Source organism: Alexandromys fortis, unplaced genomic scaffold, assembly GCF_014885135.2.
Source record: "Alexandromys fortis isolate MF-2015 unplaced genomic scaffold, M_Fortis_MF-2015_v1.1 scaffold_22, whole genome shotgun sequence".
NCBI lineage: Eukaryota > Metazoa > Chordata > Mammalia > Rodentia > Cricetidae > Alexandromys > Alexandromys fortis.
This window is the reverse complement of record NW_026067900.1, coordinates 2051164-2073213: the sequence shown is the minus strand read 5'-3', so window position 1 is coordinate 2073213 and position 22050 is coordinate 2051164.

Genomic DNA, 22050 nt, shown 5'->3' with positions numbered 1-22050 from the left:
TAGAGTTCCTTCTCCACCATGGTCCTTGATTCGTTCACCGTGGACAAGAAAGCACTCACTAATGGCTCTCCCATTCAGCAACAACCCCATGCCTGCAGAATCCGTTCAGAATAGGTGAGTGTTCAGCTTGCTTGGCAAATGGCGTAAGTCCCATGGATGAATCCAAGTGCCAGAGGAAGGTGTTCTCTGGCGATGGCTAGCTCTCGCCCTCGCTGCCACTTGACATAGACGAGACCCTTCGCTCAGTAACTCAGACGACACCCTAGGATCTGGTACAGCAGCCAGAGGTCCGTTGAGCACACAATACATACCACAAAACTGTAATATTAGACATACCTGACTTTTTATACATTGGAAATTGCAGTTGTCTGTGGCATCTCACAGGGCTGATGTAGGAATGAGACAGTAACAGCTGCAGAAGCACACTGAAGCATAGAACCACCATACACATCCCACAGCGTTCATTAAGAAACGGGACGACTAGCTAATTCCAGTGAGAGTCAACAATGCCAACTCTAAGGGACAGAATACTGCCACTTCCCCCATCTAGATTTTCACTGCACAAGTCAGTTTGAAAACGTCCCATGCATAGTATAGTTTCTCCCAGCATCATTCACTGATGGGGGTGCATTAAGTTGTTATGTTTCAGGTTTTTTTTTTTAAACAGACTCTCATGCAGTCAATACTGGCCTCAAATTCCTTACCCAGACAAGGCTAACCTTGATCTGATCCCCCTGCCTCAGTTGCCTGAGTGCTAAGGTTAGAGCTATGAGTTACCACACCTGACTCATTATTGAGGGCTTACTTGCACACCAATTCTTGAGCCACTGCCAAGCAAAATCTGGAAAAGAAGACTGAAGTGTGTGTGTGTGGGGGGGGGTCTTATAAATCCACACACTTAACATTTAGAAGAAACGAAAAGATTGCTAAACATGCTCAGCCAGGCATCTCCTAGGAACAGCTGCGTGTGTGCACGTACAAGCTTGGAAGGTTCTAGATTGTCTGGTAGTGGACCTTATTCATTTCACTGCAAAGCTGCTCATAACTGCAGGTACATGCCCTCTAGCTGAGGAGTCTGCCACTCCAAATTCTGTTGCACGAGTACTTTCCCCGGCTGAAGGTAAGAGACCGTGTCTCCAGGGCATAATGTACCTGTCACGACACAAGGGCATCAAGAAAACACATGGGAGATTTTGCTCTCACCTGGGAAGCCAAACAATTTTGCAAAACCAAGCACGGCTTGAAGCAATCCAAAAGGTCGATAGCCCTTCATCGCTAACATTCTGGGATTCGTAAGGCCCCGTCTCAGGAAACGAAAGCCCTTTCCCTGTAAGTTCATATCCAATTTTTGTGATCATCGCTAAACCATTAACTGCATTGACTCAATTGACTGACCGTCCTTTGACAGCTCAGAACCCTTCCTAAGTACCATGCTATTCAATTAACTCATTTTCAATTAGCACAGTGGCTGCCAACCTGGTGTAAATGAAATCTCCTCAGACTCGGGGAAAAGAGAGAGAAAGGAAGCCAATGGGATGGAGACGACTTCTGGTGTCTCATTCTGTCGGAAGTTTCCAGAGCAGGTCAGACCCACAAGATAATGTCCTTTTTGTGTTTAAGTGCTAACTGGCAGCCAGGTGCTAAGAGTGCTGAATCAGCCCAGAAGAGGGGGAGGAAAGAAGAAAGTTGGGTTTCTAGGCTGAAGCCAGCAAAGGAAGCAGAGCCTGGTGAGTTATATATTGCTCAAGGCGGGCACAGGTGGATGGAACCGCAGGCCAGGTCACAGAAAGAGAAAGATTTATGTTCTGTGCAAACAAAAGGGCAGAAGAAAAATCACCAACCCGGCTGGGCAGCCCTACAGTGAAGGAGACAGCTGTTCATACCGAGAAGGAATGGTCAGATAAGACGGGCCGAAAGAGTAATCAGAGGGCCATCTGCTGACCTGGGATGTCATGCCCCGGAGGCACCGAACCAATCCTGTCCTCCAGGATGCCACACAAAGGGGCCACTGCCAGTCAGGCCAGGAACCCGTGCCAGGATGGGGCATTCAAGTTACATGAGCCCCATGCAAAAAAGTTGCCCGGCCAGTTTTCTTCCGCTCCTTGAAGCCAAGTGGAAACAGTGTTTTCTTAGTGGAGGACTTGGCAGACGGGGCCACCCAGCCTCTCCATGCAGCAGGAATGCCGAGCAGCTGTTGGCTAATACCAGCACTCACTACCCATCTTCTACCCTGTGGAGGCTGCCCCACCCCTGCTGACAGCAGGCGGAGATAGCCACCAGGTTTGCACTTCGATGTTGCTGGCCCCAAAGGACATGGCCACAGGATCCCACGTGGGTGGGAACAGAATGAGAACGGGCTTTGGTTGTGGGAGGCAGCCTGACCTGCCGAGGGTGGGTAAGTCAGAAAGGGCCCAGAGAAATTAGAGGGAGAAGAGGACAGGAACTGGCAATGACCTTGCATAAAAGGACAGTGTGCCGGGGAACGAGAGCCCCACAAGAGCACAGCTTTGCTCAAACAAGCCAGCAGACATTGGGCCCTACCAATACTAATGAGTGTCATTATAGTTCTTGGATGGATGAGCCAAATTTCAGACAGAAAGTAGGACAGAAGAAAAGATTTATGTCATAACAGAATTTACAAATTGTAAGACAATGTCACTAAAGAAGCCACTGGAAACTGGCGGGACAGCAAAGGCAATCAGAAGAAAGCAGTGACTGTAGAAAGAAGCAGGACTAGGCCGAGGTTAGGACTCGGGTGGCAGGGTGCTTGCCTTGGATCCCATTCTCACCACCACATAAAACCAGGCATCCTGTAATCTTAGCACTTGGGAGACGGAGACAGGAAGATGATGAGTTCAAGGCCATCCTCAGCTATAAAGTTGAGGCCTTTCTGGTGTATGCAAACCCAAGGGGAGGGATGAAAGGAAAGAGGGAAGGAGGGAAGAAAGGAGGAAAAGGGATTAAAGAGGATGAGTATGGGTAACGACAACAAAAGTTATCTCTGGACCCCCTCCATTCTCTCCCCCTTGTGCTCATATAACTACATCTCTGTTCTTGTGATGTTATAACTTACACCACACATACACACACCACACGCACAGACTAATAGTCTATGCAGCAGCTAAAAGCCTGAAGCCAAGGAAAGCAATCAGTACCGTGATGACACCGGAACAAGGAGGGGTTGGATTGTCTCTGTTGACTCTTCCCTAGCTATTTCACCCTGACTCGGGACTTGGCCCTCCGTGTTTGGCAGCCTGAGCCCCGTTTCCTATTATCTGAAGAGAGCTGGTGCAGAGTCCGTCGTGGCGCCCCGCACACACTCTCCCTTTCTGAGGCATATCCCACGCTTACCTCCTTGCTCCGTCTTGCTTTGTCCCAAGCTCTACTTTGAGTAATACGTATTGAAAACTAGACTTAGGGTGGCCCAATCTCCAGATCGAATAGTCTTTTCGGAGTGTCTGGGGTCACAGGCTGCCCAGCAGTAATTAGGGAGGCCAGTCAGATTCCCCCCATCATTGTGGCTGAGCGGGACAGGCTGGGCTCGGAAGGAACGAACCTGTTGAAGGAGCATGAAAGAAGGCGGGCAGACATGCGGCCTGAGAAAGAAAGCTGTAGCACAGCCTGAGAGGGCAGGTCATGTGCTGAGGGTTGGGCTGGTCAGCTTCTGGAAAGCAAATAGCAAGCTCTGATGGATTGAAACAGATTTTAAAGGCCATGCGAGGATAGGGGTTGTTCTCCAGAGTTCCTGAATTAGCTCCGGCTGCTATAACGAAATACCCCAGGCAGGCTTGCTTCAACGGCATCTACTTCTCATAGCTCCAAAGGGTGCTGTGGTGGTGTGAATGAGAAATCTCCTCCATGGGCTCAGATATTTGAACACTTGCTCCCCAGCTGGCACCACGGTTGAGGAAGGCAGTGTGGGCTTGTTGGAGAAAGTACATCACTGGGGGCAGGCTTTGAGAGCTCCTTGCCTCACCCCGCTTCCAAATTTGCTCTCTCTGTTTTCCGGGTGTCAGCTTCCCGCTCCGGCTCCACGCTGCCACGCCTCTCCTCCCATTATGCTCTCTCCCTCTGGAACTGTAAGCCAAACACCATCTCCCCCAAGTTGTTTTTGGTTGTGGCGTTTTATTGCAGCAATGAATATAGCTATGAAGTTCAAGGTCAGGTATCAGCAGATTTGGTTCCTGCTAAGAGCTTACTTCCTGACTTGATGACACAGCCTTCTTGCCATTTTCTTAGGAGGCCAGGGGCAAGGAAGAAAGTAAGAGAGGCCGCCGGGAAGCAGGCAGGGAGGAAGGGCAGGATAGAGGGAGGGCAGGAGGAAAGGAAACAAGAAGAAAGGGAAGAGGGGGCAGCAGAACAGAGGAGGTGGGGAGAGATGGAGGTCACACACAGACTATGATCTTTCTCTTCCCGCAAGAGCACTCACTCCCTCACAGGAGCCCCTCATCCTGATCTCATCCATGCCTAAATACCCCAGAGGCCCCACTGCCATCACACTGGGGACTAGGACTTCCACACATGAACTTGGGAAAAACACATTTGGTTCATAACACCCTAAAAAGGAAAGCTAGCTGAATGGGCCGATAGAGTAGTCCACGATGGGCATGTCATGTATCTTTTCATTATTAACTTTCGTCGGGCCTCTTACCAGGCATCACACCCCAAATCGTTCAATAGAGCCACCACAACCTCCATAGGAAAGAGCTGCTGCCGTCAGTAACTCTTAGTCAGACATAGCCCTCCTCAGCCCGTGCCACGGTAGCCTCCTGTGATCGCGCCTCATACCATTTTAGAAAGCTGTTTTGATTACTTTTGCCTCTCAGTGCCTAGTCAGGAGTGAGAAGCCTCACTGTCCTGTGAATTCACCACTATCAGACGAATGGAACACAAGCCAGCTGTACTAAGAACAGCTACAATACACTGGTTAACTTGTGACACCCCTAGGTATGTTCTCACAGTCAACCTTTCCAATACCCTGATGTTTACAACTGGCCTTCTCATTCTAGTATGACCGGATGAGAAAGACCTCATTCGTGTCTTCACTTCCCAGAGTCGGACTCTTAGGCTTGAGCAAGGTAAGGAAGCCGTCTGGTGTCACTCGCCAAGTAACCTGTAAGAACAAGACCCCAGGTGTCCATTATGTGTGCAAAGCCCATGCCCACCGCGCTTCTAGATCTTCCAAAATCGATGCAAACTCATCCCGCCCACCCCCAGGCCTCTGTGAAAGGCCATCAAGAAGAGAAACAAATTCCCATAGACCATTTTCCCTACACAGGCACCCCTCCTCCCACCACCCCGACGAAAGTTAATAATGAAAAGATACATGACATGCCCATCGTGGACTACTCTATCGGCCCATTCAGCTAATTTCTACAACGATGGTGCTAATTATTAGAGATAATGAAAACTCGCTCTTCAACCACGACCCAGGGGGGACCGATACAATTGATTAACAGGGATTTCAACCCACGCATCCCATCTCTCTCGCTCGTTTCGTAATGGATGGGAAAAAATTGGTTTGTAGATAGAGATTTTTGAGGGCTAAGTGTCTAAGACACTGAAGGGAGCCACCTCATTAAGTCCCAGGCCTCCATAGGCAAGTGCACAAAACCAGAGGCAAAGCCAAAGGCAGATAAACTCACTACAGGCACTATTTAATGAAAGTTTGCACCGTATCACAGTATTCTTCCTGAATCTTCCATTTTTCCCCCTCTTGATTTTAACCACTCATTAATCTTTCTTAAAAAAAAATGCAGCACTGAAACAGTTAAAAATAAATCTAGGCTTTTCAGAAGAGTAAGGATTTAATCATGGCAGCAAACTAAACCCCAGAGACCATTTGGAGTCTCCAAGTTAAAATGTGGTGTATCTAACTCGTAGGAAATTGACTGCTCTCGGGGTCCTCTGACATCACGCATAATCGCCATTCACACCCTAGGAGCTCCTGGGTATTGGTCCAGAGCCCACAACCGGCAGGGAGATCATAGTGTGTGTTGAATAAAATTACCCATTCTAAAGGTCCTCAGCTATCTTGAATATTTTATTAAAAACCTTTTTTGTAGTGGAGACCAACTGGGACCTCTTCCTCCTAGGAGCGAGCTGTCAATGGTAGTAGAATTGAAAACTAGACAGAGTCAGGCTTAATTAGCTCTCCTACACACACACACACACACACACACACACACACACCCCTCCAGCCCCAGATTTCTGGTATATTTTTTCCAAACCATGAATAACAGTATGGTGAGATTTATCTCCCAATACCATTTTTTTTATTTAAAAAAAAAAGAGGGAAGAAAGAAAAGAAGAACACAATTGTTGAATAAGTAGAAAAAGTTAAAATGTAGCAACAGATTTCCAAATCCTACACAAACTAGTAGCCGACTGATACTAATAACGTAATAATGATATTGTGATCACAAAGCTCACAGGGGCCCATAAAGGACAGTCGGCCAAGTGCAGGCTCCCAGGCAGATTCTAGGCTTCAGTTTTGAGGCTGACATTTTGCTCGGTAACACAGGCAAAGTAACCACACATTGCTTACTGGATTGCATAAGTCTGGGTTTAAAAGATACAACTCAGTGGTCTAGGAGGAGGGCCATCTGTTAAAGTATTTGCCTTGCAAGCACCAAGACTTGGGTTGGATCCCATGAACCCGTGTAAAAAAACAAACAACAACGACGACGACGAAAACAGCTGTGGTGGGGGGGGGGGGGCGGTCCTGCCTGTCACATTGGGGCTGAGAAGGCAGAGACAAGCAGTTTCCTCAGGCGTGGTAGACAGCCCACTTAGCCTACTTAGTGAATGTCAAGCCAGTGAGTGATCATTCCTCAAAACACAAAGCAGACAGTGTCTCATGTGCACATATGTACACCCATATCTCCACAAGCACAAGTGCGCACACGTGCACACACACACACACACACACACACACACACACACAGAGTTTGGCCAGGTGTGGTAGCAGGTAGCGAGCCTGGAACAAAGAGATCTTGAATTCAAGATGGATAATAAGATCTTGACAAGGGGGAAAGGGAGGCAAGCCGGGAGGGAAGAAAGAGGAGAAGGGGGAGGAAAAGATGGGAGGGGAGAAAGGAGGAGGAAGAAAATGTGACCCCTGAAAAGAGGGTGAACTCAAACAACTCCCTGGTCATGAGGAGCCTGTAGTTTAGTTACTGCGGTGGGGAAAGAAAACCAGAGGCAGTTGTACAGAAATGTTGGGAAATCGGTGTTCTTTACACCGAGCCCTTTCTGGAATTGCTACATTCCACTTCACGGCTGTAAACTGCTCTGTGCCTCTAAGAATGGTAAACTCCCTTCTATAGCCCTAAAGTACAAAAGAGTCCCGAGAACATTTCGTCTGCTTCACGTGTTAAGGTGACTGCCTATTAGTGGCGGTCTTTGTGCTATGGCCTCGCCTGGGGACACTTCTTCAGGGAGCCCACACTTTGTAATAATTTTTTTACAGCAGTGCATCTCACAAAAAAAATTAATATGAGGTTGGTTTATTTTGCAAACCATGTGCATATCCAATTTTCCCTCCGTTTCACAATCCACAACACATCTGTTATTTCAATGATAACAGCTGTTCTGCTGGAATTGTAATAACTTGTGAGTTAACTATATTCAAAACTTTAGAGTTACACACGTTCCAATAACTTAATCCCCTACCATTATCTCTTCAAATTGATTTAGCCCTGCAGAAGTTGGAGAAAATCAAATATTCATTGTGTTTGCTTCGTGCATATATACAAAAATCACATCGTGATTTATCTCTCCTGGTATTAATCCCGTCTTCCCTGGAAAGATGGGGTAAAAATCCTAACAGCATCAACAGTCCCTTCCCTCTTTACTCATGAAGATAAATTTCATAGCCAATTCAGGCTTATTACATGTACGTCTGTATATGAGCACTTTTTTATTATTTGTAGAAGCCCTATAAATCTGATCTGCTTTTTCAGCCATTTACCATTTAAATAAACAGCCTTTACTCTCATCTCGGGGGCATAAGCCTACCCCCATTTGGCCATTTTTTTAAGGGCACGGTGATTCTCTTCCCCCAAAATCAGCCACCATGTTCCTTTCAGAAGTCTCTCTTTCTCTGTCTCTCTCTGCATCTGTTTCTCTCTGTGTGTCTGTCTCTCTATATCTGTCTGTCTGTCTGTCTGTCTGTCTCTCTCTTTCTCTCTCTCTCTCTCTCACACACACACACACACGCCTCATAAATACATCCCCAAAAGCCAAGCCAAACATACCCTGTGCCAAGATGCGTGGGTTTCAATACATATCTCTCAGTAGAGTATTCAGGGGGAGGGCAGAGCATGTGTTAAAGCAGGAGGCAGTCAGCATCTTCTAGTACTTTCCATGCTGGTACAGAGCAGACATATTAAGCCATAACAGTGAGTGAAAGGCCTCTGGGTTTCCTGACTAAGAGTCAAAAGTGGTTTGAAGAAGGGTGAGGCTGGGGCCAAGAGAAGCCTTAAAGAACCGGCATAGGGCTGGTACAAAGACTTTTGCCCTGCGGGAATGCAGGCTCAGAGGTGACTTGGGAAGACGTCAAGGAAGGCGGGCAGCACCAGGGTATGATCTGCTGCAAGGGCAAATCCACATGCTTTGCCAACCCTTCCCCTTTGAGCCTCTGCATTAAATACATGGAAACACTGTTCTCCCCACCTACATGGCACTAAGCACAGGCTAGCAGGACACGAGGGCTAAGATGCCAGGAACCTGGATTTGAAACCCAGTGCTGCCGCTTCCAGCCTGGTAGGTCTTTGCTCTACTCTGGACTGTGGTTCCCTCCCTCCTCTATGAACTGGGTAGAGCAGCAGATCTGACTGCATTGGGTTGTCACATGGGTTACAGCAGATTAAATAGCAAGGACCTTAGAGGAAGACAGAGAGTCTAGTACCTACTATTAACACTGGGGCCACATCACCCTGTCTATGCTGGTCCTAAAGGTTAGAATATTTGCAGCCCACTGATGAACTCTCTGGTCACCAATCCCTTCCCCAAGTTGCCCCTGACCTTTGTGCCCCCAACCCTTGGCTTATCTCTTCTTCTGCCAAGTGATGTGTTAGGTGAAAACTCTGTGTTGGAGATTTAACCATGCATTCTATCTTTTGAATAGTTCCCATTTCTCAATATATTGTAACACTTTGTGGGGGGGGGGGGAGGTTCGAGACAGGGTTTCTCTGTAATCTTTTGGAGCCTGTCCTGGAACTAGCGCTTGTAGACCAGGCTGGCCTCGAACTCACAGAGATCCACCTGCCTCTGCCTCCCGAGTGCTGGGATTAAAGGCATGTACCACGGCTGCCCGGCAATAACACTTTTATATACAATACAATGTATAACACTTTTATATACATGCAATGTTAGTCTTACTAACTATACAATGAATGGCTGACAGACGGGAAGAGACCATTCCGTGTTTACCACTGGCGCCTCTCTGTTAGCATCATGTCACTGTTAATGACAGATCAGTAAACATTTTTCCCAATGTTATAAAATCCCCTCAGCTGCTATACAGTCTTTATAGAGTGTGACAGGCTGCATGCAATTCCTAAAGACAATAGAAAATAAGACAAACTATATGTGTTACGTGAGGGGCAAAGTATTAAGGCTTGGAAAAAAATAGAAGCAAAAGGAAAGGTGATTAGATGGGTGTTGGCAAAGAAATTCTCCTGAAAGCAGAAAGGACTCTAAGAAAATTAAGCCTAATTCCAAATGTGTCAGTGTTCAAAAGTCTGACTTGCTTGTGGACAATAAAGACCCATTTGGGGAGCTGGTACCTTCCCTAGATACATGTACCATGCTTTGTCTAATGTCTGTGAGGCTGCAAAGGATGGTTCTTTGCTATTGAAGTACAGTATGCGACTAAGAAAGAATGGCCAGAGAGCACCAACAAAGAGGCAGAGAGGAACGGGGATAGTCAGGGGAAATTTATAACATAAAATGAAAGTGATGTGGAGGAGATGGCTCAGTCAGCAAAAGTGCTTGCCTTGCAAACACAAGGACTTGAATTTGATACCCAGTATGTCCCTTTTAGCATCATTCTCTCATGCACCATCACATCCTGGCTTGATGTAGTCTCAAAGCCCACATACATGGACAAGTACTTGTGGCTAACAAAAATGCATATAATGAACAGTACCCCCAATTCATCTTCAGGACCTGAAACACACCAGATGCTTCTCCTGCAATAGCAATGGTGATCAGCGTCCTCGGGGTCCAATCTAGTGAGGGTTGGAGGAATGACAGGAAGGTGTAAGTCTATGGTGGAAATACTTAGAGGAACAGACATCAGGGATGCATAGGGACAAGTCAGTCAACCCTGGAGAAGTCAGGGAAAGGTCCCCTGAGTGTAAAATAACTGAACTAACATCCTTGAAGCAGGATGAAGGTTGGCTGGGCAAGGGAGAAGGCAAATTGTTTCCAGAGAGCAGGTTGGCACATTCAAAGAGGCTGAAAGGGGAAAATGTAACTTGTAGGTGATGTGGGTCAGAAACACACGTGGATGGCCAGTCTGAGATAAAAGACACAGCCACAGCGGGCTATGCAAAGCTCTTTAGTCCCAACCACTGTGGACTTGGGCCTTAGGAACTAACTGTCAGTGTTTTAAGTCCAGAGTAGATAAGATCAAGAGGCTTTAGGGAGATCCTTCTGGGTGCAGTGAACCTATGCTGGAGGAGAACTAGGGTAAAAGCCAGTCAGTCAGCTACACTGCCGTTGCATAGCTATGGTAGCCCGAGCCGCCATAGAAGAGACAGATGGCGGTGGACAGGTAGCATTGCAGATCTAGTGGGAAAGGAAGGGTAGAAAGTCAATTTTGGGTAACAGGAAGGACTATGGCTCCTTTAGCTGAAATGGGGACCTAAAGAGAGAAACAGGCTCCAAATATGAGTCCAATTATGCAAATGGAAGTATCATTCAGCTAGGCCTGGACTCAGGGAAAACAAAAGGCATTCTGAGCAGCTCGGCTTGCGCTGTCTCCCTGATGACACTGTGCCACCAGGCAGGCGGGAACTGTGTCTTCCGATGACACTGCTGGAGTCCCCGCTCTGCGTGTGAAATGGACTGTGGCTTTCTCTCCTTCAAGCGTCGTGATTTCGTCACATTAAATAGTGAGTGGGGGCAGATCGCTCCTCATCTGGCTGTTGGCCTGCTTTTATCCCAAAGGCACATCGTTCCCACCCAAGACTGCCCTTAAGTTTCATCAGCCAGAAGTGGGCACACAGCCAAGCTTGAGCAGGTTCTTCTCTGGGAAAGTGGATGCGGGTGCCACAATTGTCTGTGGTGAGTCACAGTCCAGACCCTAAAACTGAAAGGGGAGTTGTTTCCCTGAGCTTATTGATGCCCTAGAATATCTGCACAGAATGTCTATGCAGGCTTAGTTAGGCACACTATGGTAGCTTTAAATCACAGTATATTGCATCTTCTTGCAGCTTGCTCAATGCAAGATGGCCCGCTACCACCCTGCCAGGGGCTAGGCTGAAGAAAGCACCATCTACACCAGTGCATCCTTGGTTACACTAGTAGGGACAGAACATTCTAGAGGTCTCACATAGGCCACTACACACAGACTACAGGCCCTAGGATACAGCTTAGTTGGTAGAAGCCTTTTCTAACATGCACAACACCATAGGTTCAATCCCCAGCACTGCATAAACCCAGCTTGGTGGCATACACCTGTGATCTCAGCACTTGCGCTGTGGAAGTAGTTGGAGCAGAAGTTTAAGGTCATCCCTAGCTACATCCCTGCCAGTCGTTCCCTGTCAAAACCAAAAGTAAATACACGTAAATAAATAAAGCAAATAAATATGGGCTATCTGTAAAGGCCAGAAGTAGTCACCCACCTTCACTCTACCACCAGGAGGGCAGGAATGAGAATCCTCCAATGACAATACTGAAGGGAGTACTTCACTCTACCACCAGGAGGGCAGGAATGAGAATCCTCCAATGACAATACTGAAGGGAGAGCGAGATATTTCCCAGCAGCCTTAGCAGCCACCTCATCACAATCTCTGGTGAATCCAGGGATTAGGCTGCAGAGGAAGTCTACCATCTCCCGGGATAGCCCATTTCCTCCTTGCTCATTCTCAGCCGACAAACAATCCATCTTTCTAATGAATTAGACGCGCCCTCCTCAGCATCTGTCCCTTGTTCTACACCCTCACCCAGCAATGTTTTTCATCTTTCCCGTGACAGACTTCCGAGGAGTCAAAGATAATTATCACACCCTCCCAGGTCCTCCGTTTAACAAATTGAATAAAAATTTCAATTAGTAGTTCAAGTTTTCAAGCCCCGAGAAAATACAGCGACACGAAATTGCAAGTCTGGGAAGAGGACCGCCATCTGATCTAGCCTCAGAGTCGGAGACACAAACTGACACATTGGATGAGACAAAGATAATGGATTGGGAGGCAGGCTCCCGTCCGAGACTCGGGACGGAGGACCAAATAACATAGGATGTCTTTTTCTCTTTTGACTCCGATTAAATGTGAAATTTTCATTCTCCAGTTGCCACTTCGCTTCCGGTCCAATAGACTAAAGGCGTCCGCGCGCTGAGTCACCTTCTTTGACTGCTGGAGGTGGCACCAGCAAAGACACAAAGGGAGCTCAGAATCCCTCTGATTCTACTAATTGAGTCATCTTATGTTTAGACAAGTGTTATTTGAGGCTAAATTACAGAGTCTTAATTCAGACAGAGACTCTCAGAATCTGCGACTAATGAATCTTTCTTTCTCCAGAAGTGTTTCTTAATACAGCCACTTAACTAAGGAGCCAGAAAAGACAACAGTCCCAGACTCTCCTTCTTCCTGGGCTGTGCTGCTGAATTGTGGGTTAATTGCATAACAAGGCGGCCAGTTAACACCTGCTGTAGATTTACCTCCTTGCAGCCCTGTAGCGTCTCCTACTTGATACTGACTTTGTTAAAACCAGGATGTTTTGAGCAGGACTGAAGGTCAGCCCCATTTGTCAAAGCAGGGACAGTCCCTTTGTCTAAGACAGCCTTATCTGGGCTGTGGAGCCGCTCAAGGACGGCATCTGCCTTCCGATCTGCACAGCCTTGAGAAAGTTGAGCTGGGAGAACAGCGGCTCTCCTGACTCATTTATTTCTAGCAAATACTCTTGCCTTATTAGTAGGCCAGCCTCTACAGGCTGATGATACAAAAGACAACCATCGTTGGCAAGGACCTGGGAGTATAGACTCCTCTAAGCCTAACCACACCAGAATTTCAGTGGGTCTTGGCTTGAACTCCTATCGTCAGAGTAGTGATGGGCTAGGGTGCTAGTGAGGTCAGGGAATGGCATGTGTGGTCATGGATATGGGTACAGGGGATACTGGCTAACATCTAACAGAGAACACAATTAGTGAATTCATTGATTTGGTAAGTATTTATCAAGCCTAATCTTCCATCGAACCTTGATGGGCTAGAATTATTGTAAAGAAACAAAGACTGACAATTCCTTGTTCTCCTGCGGTTCATATTCTTGTGTAAGTGCCAATCACACAATCACATCAATTGTAATACTTAGACTGTACCTAAGAAGGACCTGGCTGTGTTCTCCACTCCTCCCAGCTCATCCTTACGGCTGCTATACAAAGGGATTACTGTCCTCATTCCTGCTGACAGATGAGAAAGCAGAGGCCAAAGAGAGGGAGTCACTTGCCTAGAATCTGTAGCCAGTAAGAGGCAAAGGCAAGAGCAGAAGGGGACAGACAAAGTCCCAGTGTCACACTGCCTCTATGGGAACACAGAAATCTTTCAGAGGCTTTTGGGGACACCATCCCCAGCAGTGTAACAGTCACCCCCTCTGACAATGCCCTCAAGCCTGTTCTCCACCATCTTTGAGCATTCTGTTTTAACATTTCTGAAATTGGGGTACATCCTAAAGTCAAAAAGCTTAAGAGGTAGGATTGTGTTGAGCTGTTTCTCTTACAGATAGCAAACATAGACTATCTAAAGGGACAGGGGCTTTAAGTCAATTGGGAGAGCACTAACCTAGCATGTAGGAGACCCAGGGTTTAATTTCCAGCACTGTATAAACTTGTCAGGTTAGTACATGCCCGTGATCCCCATATTCCACAAGTGAAAATGGAGAGGTCAAAAGTTCAAGGTCAGGGTTTGAGAGATGGTTCCGGGGTTAAGATTGTATACTGCTCTTTCAGAGGACCTGAGTTCCGTTCCCAGCACACACATGGGGTGACTCACAACTACCTTTATCTACAGTCTCAGAAGACCTAGTACCTTCTCTGGCCTCTTCAGGCACCTGCACTCATGTGCACATGCCCACACAGAGATATACACATATATATAATTAAAATTTTTAATTAAGAAAAGGAAGAATTAGAAGGTCATCTTCAGCTACGCAGTGAGTTTGAGGCCAGCCTGAGCTACCTAAGCCTCTGTGTCAGACACAATGGAAGATGAGGCTTGCTGCTGGCTCTGCCCACCACACTGGCAAAGTACAGACTCAGGACAGGGCAGCTATTTGACAACTGAGGCATTACTTTAAAAGTTATCAACTGAAAAAGGGAGAAATCCAGACAACTAGACAGCAGGTCACACTCAGAGCTGAGTGGCCTCCGGGAAATGTCAGTCCACACTGAAGAAGAAACTGAGACCCAGCAATGGCTTTTCCCTTGGTGTCATTCTGAATAGTGCTTGACAGAGGTTGATTAGCCCTGCTTGTCTGACTGTGCCTACCCTGGCTGGTTTCTGCTGCGTTTTGCTCTTCCCAACCAGACTTCCTTAAAGCAACCAAACTGCAAGAACCTAAAGCTATAGGCAGCCTGCTTATTGCTCCTGTTGTTAAGTCAAATCCTTTATTCCAACAGCAACAAAACAAATCTTCTGCCTTCAACCAAGGCGTTCGTAACAATAAAGAAATTCTTCAACCAAGGCGTTCGTAACAATAAAGAAATTCTTGTCCTGCAAGACAAGAATCCTCATTTCCCATCTTCACTGGGACTGAGTTTTAATCTAAATCTTTGGATGTCGCTCCCTCTGCCTCCCTTGAACCAGATTGGTCTGATTCTTCCTGACCAATCAACAGTGTTGCTTAATCCAGAAATTTACAAATGGCTTTTTGGGCTCTGCACAGAACCCAGCAGTTTTTTGAACCATAAATTATATGCACAGAGCTATGATATCTTTGAACCAAGGAAAACATGACAACACAAGCAGCTCTCTCTCTCTCTCTCTCTCTCTCTCTCTCTCTCCCCCCCCCCCCCCCCCCACCAAACCAAGAGGGCAGGCATTTGGGGGACTTGAGTTGCGCCTTCCATTAGGACGCTGCCTGCCAGTATCATCCCTAAAAGTAGTCCTCAGGCCAGTGCAGACCATACTCGGGGAGGCTGTGCAGTACCGAGAACCTTTTCAGCTGCTTAAGTCACAGGAATTTTAACTAAATTTGCCACGTCACTCCTTGTGAACATGGTGCTTTTGAAGCCAGAGCTCCTGAAACAGGGTTTGGATGAGATGGGAAAACGTCACTTTTGCATGGGGATAAAGATGTTGTCGGCGCCTGGGGAGACAGAGAACAAATGGAAGCTGCCACTTACGGGTGCCTGCACAGTCCATTTCTGCACAGGGCTATTTCCTTCAGGTGTACTTGGTTTCGCCTATCAGCTCTGGGCATGGAATAACCAAGAGGCATCTAACGTGTCAGATCCACATTCTGAAGTGTTTTATTTCCCGACATATAAGGCACTAATGGTTCTCGAACACACAGTAGGACATGCCAAGTAAATAAACAATTTAAATCTACTCGGATCCGAAAAGAGTTCCCCAGCATCCGTTCCAAATTCCTTCTCTTATTCTTTGGGCTTCTCCTCTGAGCCTTCCGTGGAGTCCTTAATTTCCATGTAGCTCGCATCAGCTGTTGAGATGCTTTAAATATAAACTCTGTTTGCATATTTCAGTATGCTTTCTTATTTATGTTATATGTTTAGGGTACTTTCGTTCATGTTATCTCACCGTGGCTTCCCATACAAAACAGACTGGTTTGGTGTGTTCAGGAGCCCTCGTGGGCTGACTGGTTTAGGGCTCCTCTGACAGCACTCACAATTAACTCCTGAAAGTGCTTTTCGCATGACCATGCCTTTCTCAAAAGACATCATTGTAGGGCTAGTGGGATTGCGCAACAGTGCAAGGATTTGCTTTGCAAAGGCAAGGATCTGAGTTCAAGCCCCAGAACCCCCTTAGAACTGCCAGGCTTAGTGGTATGTCTGCTTGTAATCCCAGTGCCAGGGAAACAGAGGCAGGAGGACCCCTGGGGCTTCCTGGCCAGCCAGTCTAGCTGGTGAGCTCCAGGTTCAGACCTACTCTAAGACGGATTAAATTCCTAATATTTAATACCTGAGGCTGTTCTCAAGCCTCCACATGCACACACACTTAAACTTGCACATGTATGTGCATATACATACAATACACACATACATACAATAATCATACACACATATACATAAAACTGCACTTTTGCCCCAAAAAACAATTGTGAGATCCAGGTGTGGATCTCAAACTTCGGAGGCTGAGGCAAGAGAATTGCCAGTTTGAGTCCAACCTGGGCTAAGTTTATGCCAGCCTAGGCTATATAGTAAAACACTGTCTCAGTAACATTATTACTAATTATGACAATAACTATGGTGGTGGCAAATGTCTATGTTCCCAGGACCAAGAGGCAAGGCCAGTTGGGGCAGAAATTCAAAGTTGATCTTGGCTTCATAATGAGTTCAAGGCCACCCTAGGGTACGTGAGCCTGGTTTTTAAAAAAAAAAGAAAAGAAAAAGAAAAAAAAAGAAAAGAAAAATCTTTTTCAAATTCTCACCCGTACAAAACTTATTCCTTTATGAACAAAGACCCTCATCCTTTGCATGTGGAAGGTTAAGATGGCTGTCAACTCCAGGTGGAGAGTCTTTAAACACTAGGTAATCTTTTGTCTGAGCAAACATGAGTGCCCAAGGATTTGGGGAGACTGCCTCTCTCCCAAGGGCAGGTGGGTATGACCAATCACACACTGCCAAGTGTGCAAATGCTAATGGAATCCTTCAGCCCAGTTTCCAAACACTATTTCTCTGAGAGTTAGCCCAGGACAGGATGTTAGCAGTAGCCTGAGACAAACAGAGGTCTGGCCTTCTGGCTATTTGTAGATTGCTTGTGTGTGGGTTAGAAAACACTAGATTTGAGCAGCATGCAAAATAAACATCTCCGTAGCACCTGAAAATGATCCAAGAGCATTTTCAGAGTCTCAAAATTAAAATACACCAAACTTGACATTGATTCAGTTGAGAATAAGGAGAAAAATCTTCATTGTATTCTTTAAGAAAATATGGTTTTGTTATTTCCAAGAAGTAGAAGTAAAACAGAAACTCTAAAATGAGTGTAGCCACATCAACAGTTTTGGGAAACATCTTAAAAATCTGCTAAGATGTAGCCAAGAATATTAAAGAATGGTTCAATTCCCAAACACTACACACACACACACACACACACACACACACACACACACACACAAAGGTCTTCTGAGTAGAGAAAGCAGTGAGTGTATATGAGACATATTATATCTGGCCTAAGAGACACATCTTGGGTGAGAGAATGCTAAGATGGTGAGACGTGATGTTGACCCCTAGGACAAAGGAGATCTTGGGATGAGAACAAGTAGAACTCTAATGTGAAAAGGAGAAGTGTTAATTTTTTTTTGGTTCTGTAACATTTACTGTTTTGGACCCAGGGCCTCACAATGCATCTCAGACTAATCTTGAACTCATGAGCAATATCCTCAGCCCTCAGCCTCGAGTGTTGGGACTACATACATACATACATACATACATACATACATACATACACCTCCACCACTGTATCCGCCCCGTTTCTGTAATCTTTGAGCTCAGACAGCCTTCAGCTCAGCATTTTCTACTCAGTCACTAAGTTACTAGGAGGTCTAACAGTTTGGCTACCTCAACAGAGTCATATTATGAGGCATATTGACTATCAATCACTTCCATATTCCATGATACTAGAAATATGGGAAGTCTTTTGCTTCCTTAAAATTCTTTGCTGTTGCTAAGAAAAAAAATTTTTTTAAACAGGATGGGGACTTGGCACAGTTGGGTAGGGTGCTTGTCTAAGTTGCAAAACATCCTGGGTTCAATTCCTACTGCTACATAAACCAAGCATAGTTGTATAAGTCTGTATTTCTAGCACTGGTAGGTAGAGGCAAGGAATCTGAAGTTAAAGATACCCTTAGCTACAAGGTGAGTTCATGAGATCCATGAGACCTACATGGTGGTGGTGGGAGGGTCCTGCCAGCACCTGCATAGATATTCAGAAATTATAGGAATTTGAATAGTCATAAAATTAACCATTTGATGCAGAATCTGTAAAATGATAAACTCCTGTCCATTGCTTTACCCACAGCAGTTAAATCTTAAAACAAAACATCCCTTCACCATCTCTAAGACAACACACCATCAGTCAATGGCCTTGAGACCTGAATCAAGATGGTCAGTGGTGATAAAGAAAATGCAATATACTTGCCACTCGAAGGCTACCATGTCAATCAATGAATGCCATAACGAAACCCACGCTGGGAAGAAATCAATATTTCAAAATAGAAAAAAAAATCTTCCAATACTAAATCTGTAGAGAGAATTCCTCTTGCATTTTCTAAATTCTTCCTAGAAAGAATTTTTCAAATTATCATGCTAAATTCAGAATTCAAATTTAAATGCCAGCTTATGCTTTTTTGAGAAAATATATTTTCATAGAAGTATTAGTTATATACATACATATTTCACAGTCGTAGTCCTTGCTATTTTAGTTGCTCACATATGATTTTGGCTTTTATTAAGGAGTGTGAGGAAGAACAGCAGTTGTATTTAGCTAACCAACATTCAATAATGAGTCAAAGGCAATCAAATATGTACACATGAAACTTTGGCTTGCACCACGCTGTCACGTGACTAGCCTTCCAATGTAAGTGAGATGCCAAGTCCACCGTGAGCTGAATACAGTATGTGAGGGGCACCCCTGACAGAGGATTCAACACAGCGCTGTCCTCCCTTAGAGAAGGAAAGGACAGAGTAATTGCCATCAGCATCTAGCTTGCTGGCCAAGGCGGGATCTAGCATCACAGGGAAGGGAAGCGATATTCAGTATCACAAGGGAAGGAAGTGATAGTCAAGAACTATGAAGACTATGAAGTCTTGAGCTGAAGAGATGTCAATTGCAATTCTGGGCCAATGAACTGTGCTGATTTTACAGACAGGGTTTTGAAGTATGCTGATCTCAGAGACAGTTGATTTTTGAGGTCACAGAGGTGGGAGCTACACACAGAAAAGAACCCCAGAAATCCACATAACTATTCCTTTAATTTCTATGTAGACCACTATTTTATATATCTCAGGCCTTTCGTGAAGACGAATCTGTCCAGGAAATATGATTTAAATGGAAGTTACAGGAATCGCCCGATGGAAAGGGGGAATCTTAACAGTTTAGAGAACTGCAGAACACTTCCAGATGTTAAACTGGAATTCTAACTCACAACAGCTAATATTTCTAATCAACCTTTACTAATAAAGACCACAAATGTTAAACCATAAATGCACTGCCAAATCCATTTAGAGAGAGAGAAATACAATCACTCAACGTCCATTACACAATCGAAAAAATTAGACTTATAAAGAGGCAAGAAGTGATTGATTAAAAAGGGAGAAAAATATAAATAGAAACATATCCAATGAGGCCAGAGAAGCTAAAATTAGCAGAGAGCATTCAAAACAGTTTTTATGGTAAAAAGACTTTTTGAAAAGATAGACATAATGAATAAGCATGTGAGAATCTAAATAAATGAGAGAAAAGTGTTATTTTTAAATCCTAGATACACTAGGACTAAAAATTCTAATAACTGAATGGAAATTTTTTTACCAAGTAAAGTCACAAATGCATTAGATACTCCAAAAGAAAATGACCTTGAAGCCAAAGGAACAGAAAAGATCGTATCTGGGATGGAGAGAGGCTGGAGAGAAAATGAGCAAGGTCTGGTGACATACGGAAAACACCAAGCTCCTGTTCAAAGGATTGGGATACAGAAGCAGAGGAGAAGAGATGAACGCTGGAAGATATCTGAAGAAATAACTTTTAAAAGCAACAACATTCTTCAGCTAAATAACTTTTCATTGGTTGAGAATATAAGTCAGTGCACAGAAGGAATCCAAGAAACTCAAGTGGCATCCAGACAGGCAAAAATAAAGATAAGTAACTATTTGAAGGAAAGCACACATTACCACAGGGAGGAACAAGAGAATAATTATTAAAGAAATGAGAAGTCAAATATACCAATCACCACACAAAGGATAGAATTAAGTAAGTGGTGTGCGTGATCACAATAATATTCATTATAAGTGAAGTGCTATAGTATTAATTCATGGTGTATTGTAAAAAGTACAGTACATATATTCAGAGCCTTGGAACAACCATAAGAAAAAAAAACCAGAATAAACAGCAGAGTTGAAAGGCCCCATGGAAGATGAAATGAAATACTCAGATGAATTCATGTGATCAAAAAATGACAAGATTAAAAGGTACAAGGAACAAGAAGAATGAAAATCAAATAGCAAAATGGTAGACACAACCAATTGCATCAATAATTCATTAACCATAAGTGGATTAAGATCTTAATTAAAAGATGGAGAAAGTCAGACTAGAGAAAGTCAAAACCAAACTGTGATACAGATAAAAAGACATAGAAGTTGGACGTCAAAGACAAAATGGAGGGCTGGAGAGATGGCCTATTGGAGAAAGTACTTGTTGAAGTTTGGATCCTCAGCATCCATATAAAGGTAGGGTGAAGACAGAAGCCCACCTGAAATTCTAGCACTTAGAAGGCAGAGACAAGAGGTTCCCCACAGAGGAAGCTAGTCAACCAAACTAGCTATATCAACTTTTTCCTAGCCAATAAGGTGTAAGGCAATGAAGGAAGACCCTTGCCACAGTTTCAGGCCTCAATAGGCATGCTCATCCAGGTGCAAATCCACCTTCACACTAACACATGCCCACACCCACGCTGTCCTGGTTTGCTTTCTGCTGTTGCAGTGTTAAACACCATTATCAGAAGTAACCTGGGGAGGAAAGAGTATAATTCTTCTTACACTTTATAGTCCATCATCAAGAAAAGGCAAGGCAGGAACTCCAGGTTGGTACCTGGATGTTAGAACTGAGGCACAGACAATGAAGGAAAAGCACTACTTACTGGTTTACTTTCTTACGCAACCCAGGATCACCATCCCAAGGATGGCCCATCCACTGTGACTATGCCCTCCTACATCAAAAAGCAATTACAAAAATTACAGACATGTCCACAGACAAATCCCATGGCGACAACTCTTCAAATGAGGGCCCCTCTTCCTAGACGAGTCAAGTTGGCAATTCGCACCAACACATACAGGTGCACAGACATGTGCAGACTTTCCACATACACCCCAGAGAAAAAAGACAGACCCTGAGGAAGACCTAGTCTTAGGAGGGTTTATTAATAGCGACAAAGCCCTCAAAAAAAGGACCAAAGATAAAAAGACGTATCTTGTGAAGATAAAGATGCCAATTTAGGGAAAAGAGCTAACAATCCAAGTATGCAAAGTTTCAAAAGAACTTTCAGATTCATGGAGCATAAACTGAAGGGGAGAGAGACCAAGTGAAAACCACAGGGATGGAGTCAATAGGACACATAGACAAAGACCAGCAAGAACAGAATCTGGGCAGATCACATGACTTAATCTGACATTTCCAGAAGGTCACTCCCATGCAACAGCAGAGCATACTTCCCTCGGGTATCAGTGTAGACAGAATTTGCTAAAATCAACCACAGACTAAGGTAGAAAACACAGCTCCAAGAAGACTGGAATCAGAGGCTAGCCTCCAGCCACAATAGGCCTACATAGAAAACAGTAATAAGATGGATGGACAAACCCAAAATATTTGGACATTAAGCACTTTTAAAAGCCAAAGAAGAAATCCCCAGGAAAGCAGGGAAATGCTCAGAAATCGG